Raw genomic sequence first — 11306 nt, 5'->3', positions numbered from 1 at the left:
AAACTCCTCCCCTGGGAACAATATGCAAATGACCTGGTGGGTGCAGTGGAGAGAGACACACTGGCAGGTGAGGTGGAAAGAGCTCCTGAGAGCCATGACATTCACTGTGATCAAGAAGAGCAACAGAGATCTACTGTGTGTGAGGGACATGCCTTCATGATTCCTCCTGCTCTTGGCCTGCTTCCTAATTCTTCCACCCCTTCCCAGGTACATTTTACACTGTTATTTGAGAAGGATGAATTTCCATAAATACTGAGTCATCTTTCTTTATTTTCTAGATATTTACTTAAAAGTTTAGGTCTAGTAGTTTTATTTTGCTTAAGATAAACTACATATAATGTAGAAAGCAGAAATATGAAATGTGTAGTGAATACAGTTTTGCAGAGGTCTATAATTCAGACCATCTATGGAATTCTGTTTCTTAGATGCATGTTTTTGCCCTCACTAACCATAACAGATGCTGTTATCACTGTGGGATAATTCCTCACATAGGCCATAATAGTTTGGGTTTTCCTAGACTTGACCATCACATAAGCTGAAGAAACAACATTTCTTCTGTTTTAGCTTCTTCCTTGTTTCTAAATCATTATTTTTGAGACCATTGTATTCCCTTGGGTTCAGAACCCTCCCTGTCACTTCCTATGGCTTAAAAGTCTTCAGGATACACCAGAATATGTCTACACATAGCAATTTCTCTTCATCTAATTTTGAGATATAGGGTCATAAACTCAGAATTCTTTTTTAATTTAATTTTACTCTCAGAATGATGTACAGAATGGTTACAGTTATGTAAGCAAGGTAGTCAGTACATTTCTTGTCAAACATAGTTACCCATTCATACATTTTTCTCCCAATTTCCCTCTCCTCAGCCCCCCTCCATGTTGTAGCGCTCATTTCCAACATATTACCTTGTTATTATCACTGTTACATTGGTTCGTCATTTGTCCTTTGTCTCATCAGTTTGTTGTCTGCCTTCACTTCCCTGATTCCAGTAAACATATATAAAATTCACCAGGTACCAAAATCAGACACAGTAACAGCAGAGGATAAACCACAGGAGAGGAAACAAATTAAAAAGAAATAATTTCACATAGTCCATCAAAAAACAACAACGGAAACCACAAAAAAAGCCTCTTGTTTCAATATCTGGAAGTTCATTTTTACTTAACATCATCTTTTTGTTTTGTTTTGTTTTTTTGTCTGTTGTGGGACTTGAACTCTGGGCCTGAGTGTTGTCCCTCAGCCATTCAGCTCAAGGCTACCACCCTACCTCTTTAGCTAAAGGACCAATTCAAGCATCATCTTATAAGGTCATATGCTCATAGGTATTGAGCTATTATGATCTTCTGTTAGGTTAAATCCTAAACATATACTAATTATTACAAATGAGGAAAACTATGAAGCTTATGTTTCTTTTGTTCTGGCTGACTTTCTTTAAAATGATTTTTTTAGTCTTTCTATTTCCTTACAAATATAGCGATGATATCATTCTATCTGATGGCAGCATAAAATTCCATGGTGTGTTTATATTGCATTTTCTTGATCCATTTTCTTTCTTTTTCTTCTTTTTATAATTCTTTTTAAAAGTATGGAATGCTTCACAAATTTGCGTGTCATCCTTTCGCAGTGGCCATGCTAATCTTCTCTGTATCGTTCCAATTTTAGTATATGTGCTGCTGAAGCGAGCACTCTTGATCCATTTTCTATTGAGGGACATTTGATTGGGTTCCACATCTTATCAGCTGTTAATTTTGAGGGGTTGATGTACAGGGGCTTACAGTAACATGTCAGGTAGTGGATACATTGCTTTCTGAACATTGATTTCCCTTCCCATGTTTTTCCTTCCCTCCATCCTTTCCTGATGATCTTGTATTCCCTATTTCAAATAAACAAATAAATGTATATATAACATACCAGATACCAAAGTCAGATACAGAAAAAATATTAGATAAACCACAAGGGGAAAAAAAGAGAAAAGAAATAACTTCACATAGTACCTTAAGAACAATGATCACAAACATAAATTTCTTGTTTCCATATCCTAGAGTTCATTTTGCTTAGCCTCATTCTATATGGCCTTATGTACATAGCTTTTGGGCTGTTATGATTCTCTACTAGGAGAATTGTTACAAATGAGGGAGAACATTCCTTTGAGTCTGGCTTACTTTGCTTAATATAATTTTTTCCAAGCCTTTCCATTTCATACAAATGGGGCAATGTCATTCTTTCTGATGGCAGCATAGAATTCCATTGTGTCCAAGTGCCACATCTTCTTGATCCAAACATTTTGTGAGGGGCATCTGGGTTAGTTCGCTTGCTTAGTTATGGTAAATAATGCTACAATGAACATGGTTGTGGTAGTAGCTTTAGTATGTCCTTGTTTATTGGCATTTGGGTAAGTGCCCAGAAGTGGATCCTTTATCTCTTAAAGGATCATAATTTCATCTTCCTTTATCATTCTCTTCCTCTACGTAATATGAATATGTATAAGGTGGCAATTGCCTCCCAAATGAGAATTAGCAAGATAATAGTAGTCATGCTAAAAAAAAAATTACATCTCAAATGCTGCTGTCACATTGGTGGACAAATCTACTGCATATCATACTCACTCTGTGTGTGCTTTAATTTAGTTTAGCTTAATATTTTTTTTCTCTTGTATTGGAATGTGAATTCATTTTTTTCTTCATCTTTTTTCATTTTATTATATGTTTATTTCTCCACATTATGAACACAAATGCACACTTGCCTTAGTGTCTTCATCCAGAGCGGGGGGAACCCCAAAAGATGGCTTAAAGCAGATTCCATGAGAACCTGATGAGCTTGTTTATCAACAATGATGAGTGAATTAAAAATAACTGAAAGGCAGCACATGTGAGAAATTACTGTGGCGATATTGGTCTATGTGCTGCAGAATTCTAATAGTATGGACCGGTCCTTTTTTCAGTCCACGGTGTGAGGGTAATAGTTGTTGGGAAAAGCTGGGTGTGGGCCCCACTTCTTGTCTTAAGCTGGGACTAGCGATGACAGCCATAAGTAAGTCTCCTCGGTAAACAATGTCTTCCAGACAGGTAGCAGCTTTGTGGTTGTCTTTCTCCAGCTTATACAAACTAACAGCCTGCAATGCAGCTGTGGATTCTTCACTGGTTAAGGAATCTATCAATGTCTTTGGTATCTGGGCAATAAGGGCAGCAAAATCTGAGCATACTCGAGTTCATAGCGTCTTGGAGCTGCGTGAGGCAGTTTAACATACTGTTCCCAAACTTTCCATCATCTTTATATGAGATTTGTTACGTTATAAATAATTCTTCAAGTTTTTAACTATATGAGTGTGTCACTCCTTATCAGTTCACAGGAATCATTCTTCTTTGACAGTGAAGAAAAAGTACATTGTGTCCATTATTTATTTCATTTTGTCCATAATAATGCATGTGGAATCAACATACAGTTGCAATATTCACTACATTTTTTCTGCCGATTATTCTGAGTTTTAAATGACCACTTCATTATGTTTAGTAATACTAAAATTCATAATCATTTTTCATTTGAGGGCTGGACATGGTAACTCATGCCAGTAATCTCAACTAACCTGAAAGCACAGATTTTAAGATTGGATTCACATCTGCTGCCTGGATGGCAGGGAAACTCTAGCTCAAAAATCAAGTTGAAGTAGATGGTGCATATATCTGCAGCTATGCAGGTAGTGAAATTAGAAGCATTGCAACAGAAACCAAGGTAGGTAAAAATCACCAGACCAAATCTGAGAAAGAATCTAAAGTAAAAAAGAAAAAAAGTGATGTTGGGATGAGTTAATTTGTAGATTTGGTGAATTTGTTTTCGTAGACTGCTAAAGGGAACCAAAATACCAAGAGAAATGTTACTTTGATAATGAAATTTCTTTTCTCAAAGTTCTGCAGGTTGGGGAAGTGCAAGAGCTGTCTGCCCAGATTGTTCTTTCTTCTCATGTCCTCCTCCCAAGTTGATGCCTGGTAATTGGGCATGAGACAATGCCTTGCCACCTTTTCTTCCAACAACACTGGTGATATGAAATTCGCTCTATCCTGTACAATGTCTCTGTTATAATGTATCTTTCAGGAGCTATAAAAAGTGATGGTGGGATGACTTAATTTTTAGAGCCCAATAAGCAGGAAACCCAGAGTTCAAACACCAATAAAACCAAAAACCCCAATAAAACCAAATATCTTACTTTACATTCATCATTTATCATTTATTATTATGCATATAACATCCTGGATAAAAACATGCTTTCAATTCCCTCTATTGCCTATAAAGTCAATATATTTTTTCCAGTCCTGGGATTAAGCTCTGTCCTTGGACTTTCTCAAGGCTAACGCTCTAGCGCTTGAGCCTGAGCACCACTTCTGGCTTTTTTCTATGTATGTGGTATAGAGGAATTGAACCCAGTGTTCTGTGCATGCTAGGCAAGCACTCTATCAGTAGGCCAAACTCGCAAGGAGTATTTAATATTTTATCACTCAAGTTGTATTAAGGAATGCGATGTTCACTCTCACCATCTGTACCTAAAATTGTACTGAAGCTCTCCAAATGCAATAAGAAAAGCTAAAACCAAAATGGAAAATAAAAAAAAGCATGAACCAGAACAATGAAGTAGCAAAATGTCTTTAATTGCTAATGGAATTTATGCATAAAGGATTTTGAAATCAAAACAACAAAAGTTAGACATAATAAATTAGAAATATCTCTGTGCACATTGTGAATATGTTAGAGGTTAAAAGATGCAAAAACAAATACAGTGCATTTAGATGTTTGTTGTCTTGACTCTAATTTTAATATTTCAACTTTCAGATTTTGAAAATAAATGTAAGAGGTTTTTTTGTCCTCATTTTTCATATATTTTTCATTGTAATTAATAGAAGGGTTACATTATATTTGCCAGGTAGAAGGTGCATTACTTCACATACATTGATACTCTATCTCATCTCTGGGTCCCCATTTCCCTCTCCCCCACCACCACCTCTCATCTTGTTTTCTCCCTTCTGTATCCAATTTCAAATCTCCAAATACAAATATATCCGATATATCAGATAGCAAATTGAGATATTGTAACAGTATGAGATAACCAAGGGACAGCAAAAGAGATGAGAGATACATAGTGCATTAAGGACAACAATCACTCATTATATGGCTTTTGTTTCTATATCCTAGAGGTCCTTTCCTTTAGTATCATACTGTATGGCCTTATGTATCTAGGTTTGCTCTATTGCAAATCTCTGCTAGGAGAGCCCAAGTTTTCTACTGATTATGACAAATGAGGGAAACCATTGAGCTTATGTTCCTTTGAGTCTGGCTTACTTCACTTAATATGATTTTTTTCTAAGTCTTTCCATTTCCTAACAAATGGGGCAATGTCATTCATTCTGATAGCAGCACCGAATTCCATTGTGTCCAAATACCACATCTTGTTGATCCATTCATTAACTGAGGGACATCTGGGTTGGTTCCATATCTTTGCTATGGTAAATAGTGCTGCAATGAACATCATTGTGCTAGTGGATTTAGTATATCATTGTCTCTGGACAATTGAGTAAATGCCAAGTAGTGGAATTGCTGGGTCATAGGGGAGTTTAGTCTTTTGAGGCACTGCCACACTGCTTTCCATAGTGGTTGAATAAGTTTGCATTCCCACCAACAGTGTAGTAATGCTCCCTCCTAGCCACAACCCCTCCAGCATATTTTGTTATTAGTTTTCTTGATCCTGGCCATTCTAACTGGAGTGAGGTGGAATCTTAGAGTTGTTTTGATTTGCATTTCTATTCTGACCAGAGATGTTGAGCATTTCTTCATGTGTCTATAGGCCATTTTTGTTTCTTCTTCAGGGACAACTCTAAGTCTTTGGCTCATCTTTTAATGGGTTGGTCATTACTTTGGAGATTAGTTTTGAAGTGATTCAATTTTTTGAGCTGTTGATATATTTTAGATATGAGATTTTGTTCATTTATGGTTAGTAAATATCTTCTCCTATTCTGTAGGCTTCCTAACTAATTTACTAGCTCTGTCCTTTGCCAACAAAAGCTCTGCAGTTTAATGAAGTCCCACTTATCCACCCTTTCTCTGATTTTTTTGTGATTCTTGGTTTTCATTAAGAAAATTTTGACCTGTGCCCAAGGAGGCGTATTCCTTCTTGTAAAGTTTTCAGTGTGTCTGCTTTTACCTCGAGGTCTTTGATCCATTTGGAATTAATTCTACTACAGGGTGACAAACAAGGATCCAACTTTAGTTTTCTGCAGGTGCTTAACCAGTTCTGCCAGCACCATTGTTGAAGAGGCTATCTTCCTTCCATTCTATTTTTTTGGCTCCCTTGACAGAGATTAGATGGTCATCGGTCTGTGTTTTAATAGATGGGTCTTCAGTTCTATTCCATTGGTCTTCAGGCCAGTTCTCGTGCAGTACCAAGCTCTTTTGGTAATTATAGCTCTGTAATATGGTCTAGAGTTTGGTATTGAAATTCCTCCTGCGCTGTTCTTTCTGCTAAGAAATGTTTTTGCTATATGGGGTCTTTTATTATTCCATATGAAATTTTGGATTGCCTCTTCTATTTCTTTAAAGAATGGCATTGGGATATTGATGGGTATTGTGTTGAATTTGTAGATAGCCCTTGGCAAGATTGTCATTTTCACAATGTTGATTCTTCCAATCCAGGAGCATGGGAGGTTTTTCCACTTCCTCAATTCTGCTTTAATTTTCTTTTTCAGGGTTTTAAAGTTTTCATCAGAAAGTCCTTTATATTCTTAGTTAAGGTAATTCTTAGGTACTTTATTTTCTTTGAGGCTATTGCAAAAGGAGTTGCTTTCCTGATTGTTGCCTGGTCCTCTCACTGTTGGCGTAGAGGAAATCAGTTGATTTCTGAGGGTTATTTTTTTCCATATATTTTTTATTGTAATTAATAGAAGGGTTACATGATATTTGTCAATTAGACGGTGCATTAATTCCCATACATTGATATGCTTTTACATGTCTTGTTCCACATTTCCCTCCCCCCACCCCCACCCCTCATCTTGTTTTCCCCCCATTCCCTATCCAATTTCAAATAAACAAATACAGATATATCTGATATATCAGGTAACAAAGTGAGATTCTGTAACAATATGAGATAACCAAGGGACAGCAAAAGAGATGAGAGATAACATGGTATCTTAAGAACAACAATCATTCATTATATGGCTTATGTTTCTATATCCTAGATATCCTTTCATTTAGCGTCCTACTATATGGCCTTTTGTATCATGGTTTTGCTCTATTGCAAACCTCTGCTAGGAGAGCCCAAGGTTTCTACTGATTATGACAAAAGAGGGAAACAATTGAGCCTAAGTTCCTTTGAGTCTGGCTTACTTCACTTAATATGATCTTTTCCTAGTCTTTCCATTTCCTAACAAATGGGGCCATGTCATTCTTTCTGACAGCAGCATAGAATTCCATTGTGTACAAATACCACATCTTGTTGACCCACTCATCAACTGAGGGACATCTAGGTTGGTTCCATATCTTTGCTATGGTAAATAGTGCTGCAATATACATTGTTGTGCTGGTGGATTTAGTATGTCCTTGTTTCTGGATGATTGGGTAAATGCCAAGTAGTGGAATTGCTGGGTCATAGGGGAGCTCTATGTTTAGTATTTTGAGGAACTTCCACACTGATTATTTTATACCCTGCTACGTTTCCAAAAATTTGAATCAGCTCAAGGAGCTTGGGAGTAGATCTATAGAATTCTTTAAATACAGAATCATGTCATCTGCAAAGAGGGGAAGTTTTACTTCCTCATTCCCTATTTGCATCCCCTTTATGCTTGCTTCTTGCCTTATTGCTCTGGATAGGAATTCTAATACTATGTTAAATAGGAGTGGAGAGAGTGGGCAGGCATCCTTGTCTCATTCCTGATTTTAGAGGGAATGGCTTTAGCTTTTTGCCATTAAGTATAATAGTAGCTGTTGGTTTGTCATCCAGAGCCTTTATTGTACTGAGGAATGTTCCATGGATTCCTAGTTTCTCCAGAGCTTTTAACATAAAGGGGTGTTGGATCTTGTCAAATGCCTTTTCTGCATCTATTGAGACAATCATGTGATTCTTGTCCTTGCTCCTGTTGATGTGTTGAATTATATTAATTGATTTGCGTATGTTGAATCAGCTGTGCCTCCCTGTGATGAATTCTGTTTGATCATAGTGTATAATTTTTTGATGAGTTGTTGTAGACAGTTGGCCAGTATTTTGTTGAGAAGTTTGCATCGATCTTCATCAAAGAAATGGGTCTATGGTTCTCTTTCTTTTATGAATCTCTGCCAGGTTTGGGGATGAGGGTTATACTGGTTTCATAGAATGAGTTTGGTAAAGAGCCTTCATTTTCAATTTCGTTGAAGAGCTTGAGGAGTATTGGTGTGAGCTCTGTTTTGAAGGCGTTATAGAATTCAGGTGTGAATCCATTGGCCCTGGACTTTTCTTAGGTGGAAGGTCTCTTATTGCCATTTCTATTTCAGTGCTCGAAATAGGCCTATTTAGTTGGGTTAGTTCTTCTTGGTTCAGTGTGTTTATGTTAATATTGGCTAGGAATTCATCCATTTCTTCTAGATTCTCAAATTTGCTGGCGTAAAGGCTTGAGAAGTATTCCCTCATGATACTCTGGATCTTGATAATTTCTGTCGTGACATTACCATTTTCGTCTGTGATTTTTTTTATTTCGGCATGCCCCCTTCTTTTTTTGGTAAGATTTGCTAAGGGTTTGTCAATTTTGTTAATTTTTTCAAAGAACCAACTCCTTGTTTTGTGGATTCTTTCTATAGTTTTTTTGGACACCAATTCATTTAATTCTGTTTTTATTTCAATTATTTGTTTCCTTCTACTGGGATTACTGTTGGTTTGTTGTTCTTTTTCCAGGAACCTAAGGTTTTTTTGTCCTCCTTTCGGTGAGCTTTTTAGTTTTCATTCCAACATTGGTTCACAATTTCCTTCTACTTCATTTCCTCTCCTTATATTTACAAAGATCTGATGTGGCTTATCACAGAGAATATTCCATTTGTAATTGCCAGAAAAAGAAGAAATGTGTTCTGTTTTTACTGTGTAATGGTAGATATATGCACTTCTTTTCAGTATAATAATTTGAATTAAAGCTGGTAGAACATTGTCTGAATGTGAAGGTATGAGGAGGAGCAGCTGGAGCAGCCCAGCCTTTCACTTCTGCTTCCATGGGAGATTTTTGTTATGCCTTGTATCACTGTGGGAGGCCAACTGTTATACTGTTGACAGTAATAAGTGGCAACATCTTCAGGCTGCAGGCTGCTGATGGTGAGAGAGTAATCTGACCCAGATCCACTGCCACTGAACCTGGTTGGGATTCCATCTTCCAAATTATCTGCAGCATAGATCAGGGGCTTAGGAGCTTTCCCTGGATGTTGCTGGTACCAGGTTAAAGCATATGCAATGTCCTCACTGGCCCTGCAAGTGATGGTGACTTTTTCTCCTAGAGATCCAGCCAGGGAAGATGGAGACTGGGACATCTGGATGTCACACCTGACTCCTGTGTGGAAACATGAATACAAATATCCACATTATTAATCAAGTTTTAATAAGGTTTCCCTAATGAGTAAAGCATCATAGATCACATTGAGCTGGAATATTCCCTAGCATGGTCCTTCCTTACCTGGGATCCAGAGCAGCAGGAGCCCCAGGAGCTGAGCAGGGGTCCTCAAGTCCATGCTGGGTGCTGACTGGACTGACTCCTGCACAGGGGGAGCAGCAGCCTATGAAGAAGTGCTGAGGGCAGTGGGCTGTGCTGTTGGATATGCAAATCAGCAACTCTGGGCCAGGATAAGCACAGTGGTCTGGCTGCCTCATCTCAGTGACTGCACCCATTCTGAGTCTCAGGGTACCTGGATCATCAACAGGATATGTTGCGGACATAGAAGAGAATCACCATCAAGCTTTCCTGTACGTTGATCAGGTCAACAATCCCTTGAGAATAAAATTTCTTTCTTTTTATTTCTTTATTTGACACAAGACCTGTCCACTAAAGTTTAGTTCCAGAAATTTACACGCATATTTTGCATAAATTTGGCACAATTTTCTATTACCCAAAACAGAAAGTGTTGGAATTTCTCTGATTCACTGATAATATCTGTGTGGCGACTTAACAGCACTGTAATGAAATCCATACAGGTGAAATAGGAAAGGGAATCTGTTACATTGATAACAAAATACTTCATGTCCTGTATTGTACTACCCAACCTCATTTTTTCCTGAATTTCTGAAGTTTTATCCCAGCTGACCTGCAAAAGCAAGTTCTTTTCTCCCTTCGTGCCTAAACCATCTTTTTTTTTTCCAACTGAGCCTTGTGTATACTTTCAAATGTCCATGCTAGAGGTCCTCATATTATTCCTTCTGATTTTAAATGTCTTCACCCAGCTACTGGGTTTAGAAGCAGAGATTATCCTTGAAAAGAAAAATAAATTCAGGTTATTCTGGAGGCTACTTTGTTGGCTCAAGCTGCATATGCCCCTTCACTTGGTGGTCTCTTCTAGTTACTAAGAGAACATTGTGCACCATACCTGTGTTAAAGTTACTGGGCCCAAGCAGTGTGAGTAAAACCCTAAATAGGAAGATCAGGTTCTTGATATCCATGAACAGCTTTTTTTAATACAGCAGACTTAGAACAATGGTGAGGAGAATTGATTCTGTACAGGAGGGAGACATAGCATTGTTGACTTCATTGAAGCTGCTAAGCTGGAGTGACACCCATATTTGTGCGATTTGCCTTGCAATTGTCAGTGCCCAGGAAGTCACTACTGCATGGGTGCAAAGTTGTTTCATCTTATCAGCATTACCACAGTCTGAGGATTGTGTAAACAAATGTGTGTGGGGGGAGAGGAAGGGAGATGATGTTTGATATGTCAGTATAAACGGCAGGGCCACTAGGAATTTCCCATCTTCCAGAAGAACTGTTGATCACGTGGCTAACACAATGAAGGATAATTAAAGTTAATAATCTTACTCCTGAGGTAAAAAAATGTAACCTAATGAGAAGAAAATTTTGCCTAACTTTAGTAACATATTCAAAGATTTTATACAGATTATGTGGTGTAAAAGGAAAATAAGACATAATAATAGATTTTGTTTAAGATTTTGTTTTATTGAAACGTTGAATTGTGGACACAAGTGGAGAAATCACCATAAATTCACATGTGTGTATGTAAACATATATATATATATACATGAATGTGTGTATATAAGAATATATGCATGTGTATGAATAAATGAAGATATGTAGATTGATAAGTTTTCC

General features: G+C 37.4%; 1 non-coding gene across 1 annotated transcript; it reads right to left on the bottom strand.

Annotated features, from left to right (window-relative positions):
* Positions 1–1582: 1582 nt before the first annotated feature.
* Positions 1583–1689, bottom strand: LOC150060386 (U6 spliceosomal RNA). The gene has a single exon (XR_016536333.1). It is a non-coding gene; the product is annotated as a U6 spliceosomal RNA (small nuclear RNA).
* Positions 1690–11306: the final 9617 nt, after the last annotated feature.

Source organism: Megascapheus bottae, chromosome 7 (assembly GCF_031878675.1).
Source record: "Megascapheus bottae isolate mThoBot1 chromosome 7, mThoBot2.hap1, whole genome shotgun sequence".
Classification (NCBI taxonomy): Eukaryota; Metazoa; Chordata; class Mammalia; order Rodentia; family Geomyidae; genus Megascapheus; species Megascapheus bottae.
This window is presented reverse-complemented; position numbering and strand designations above follow the sequence as displayed.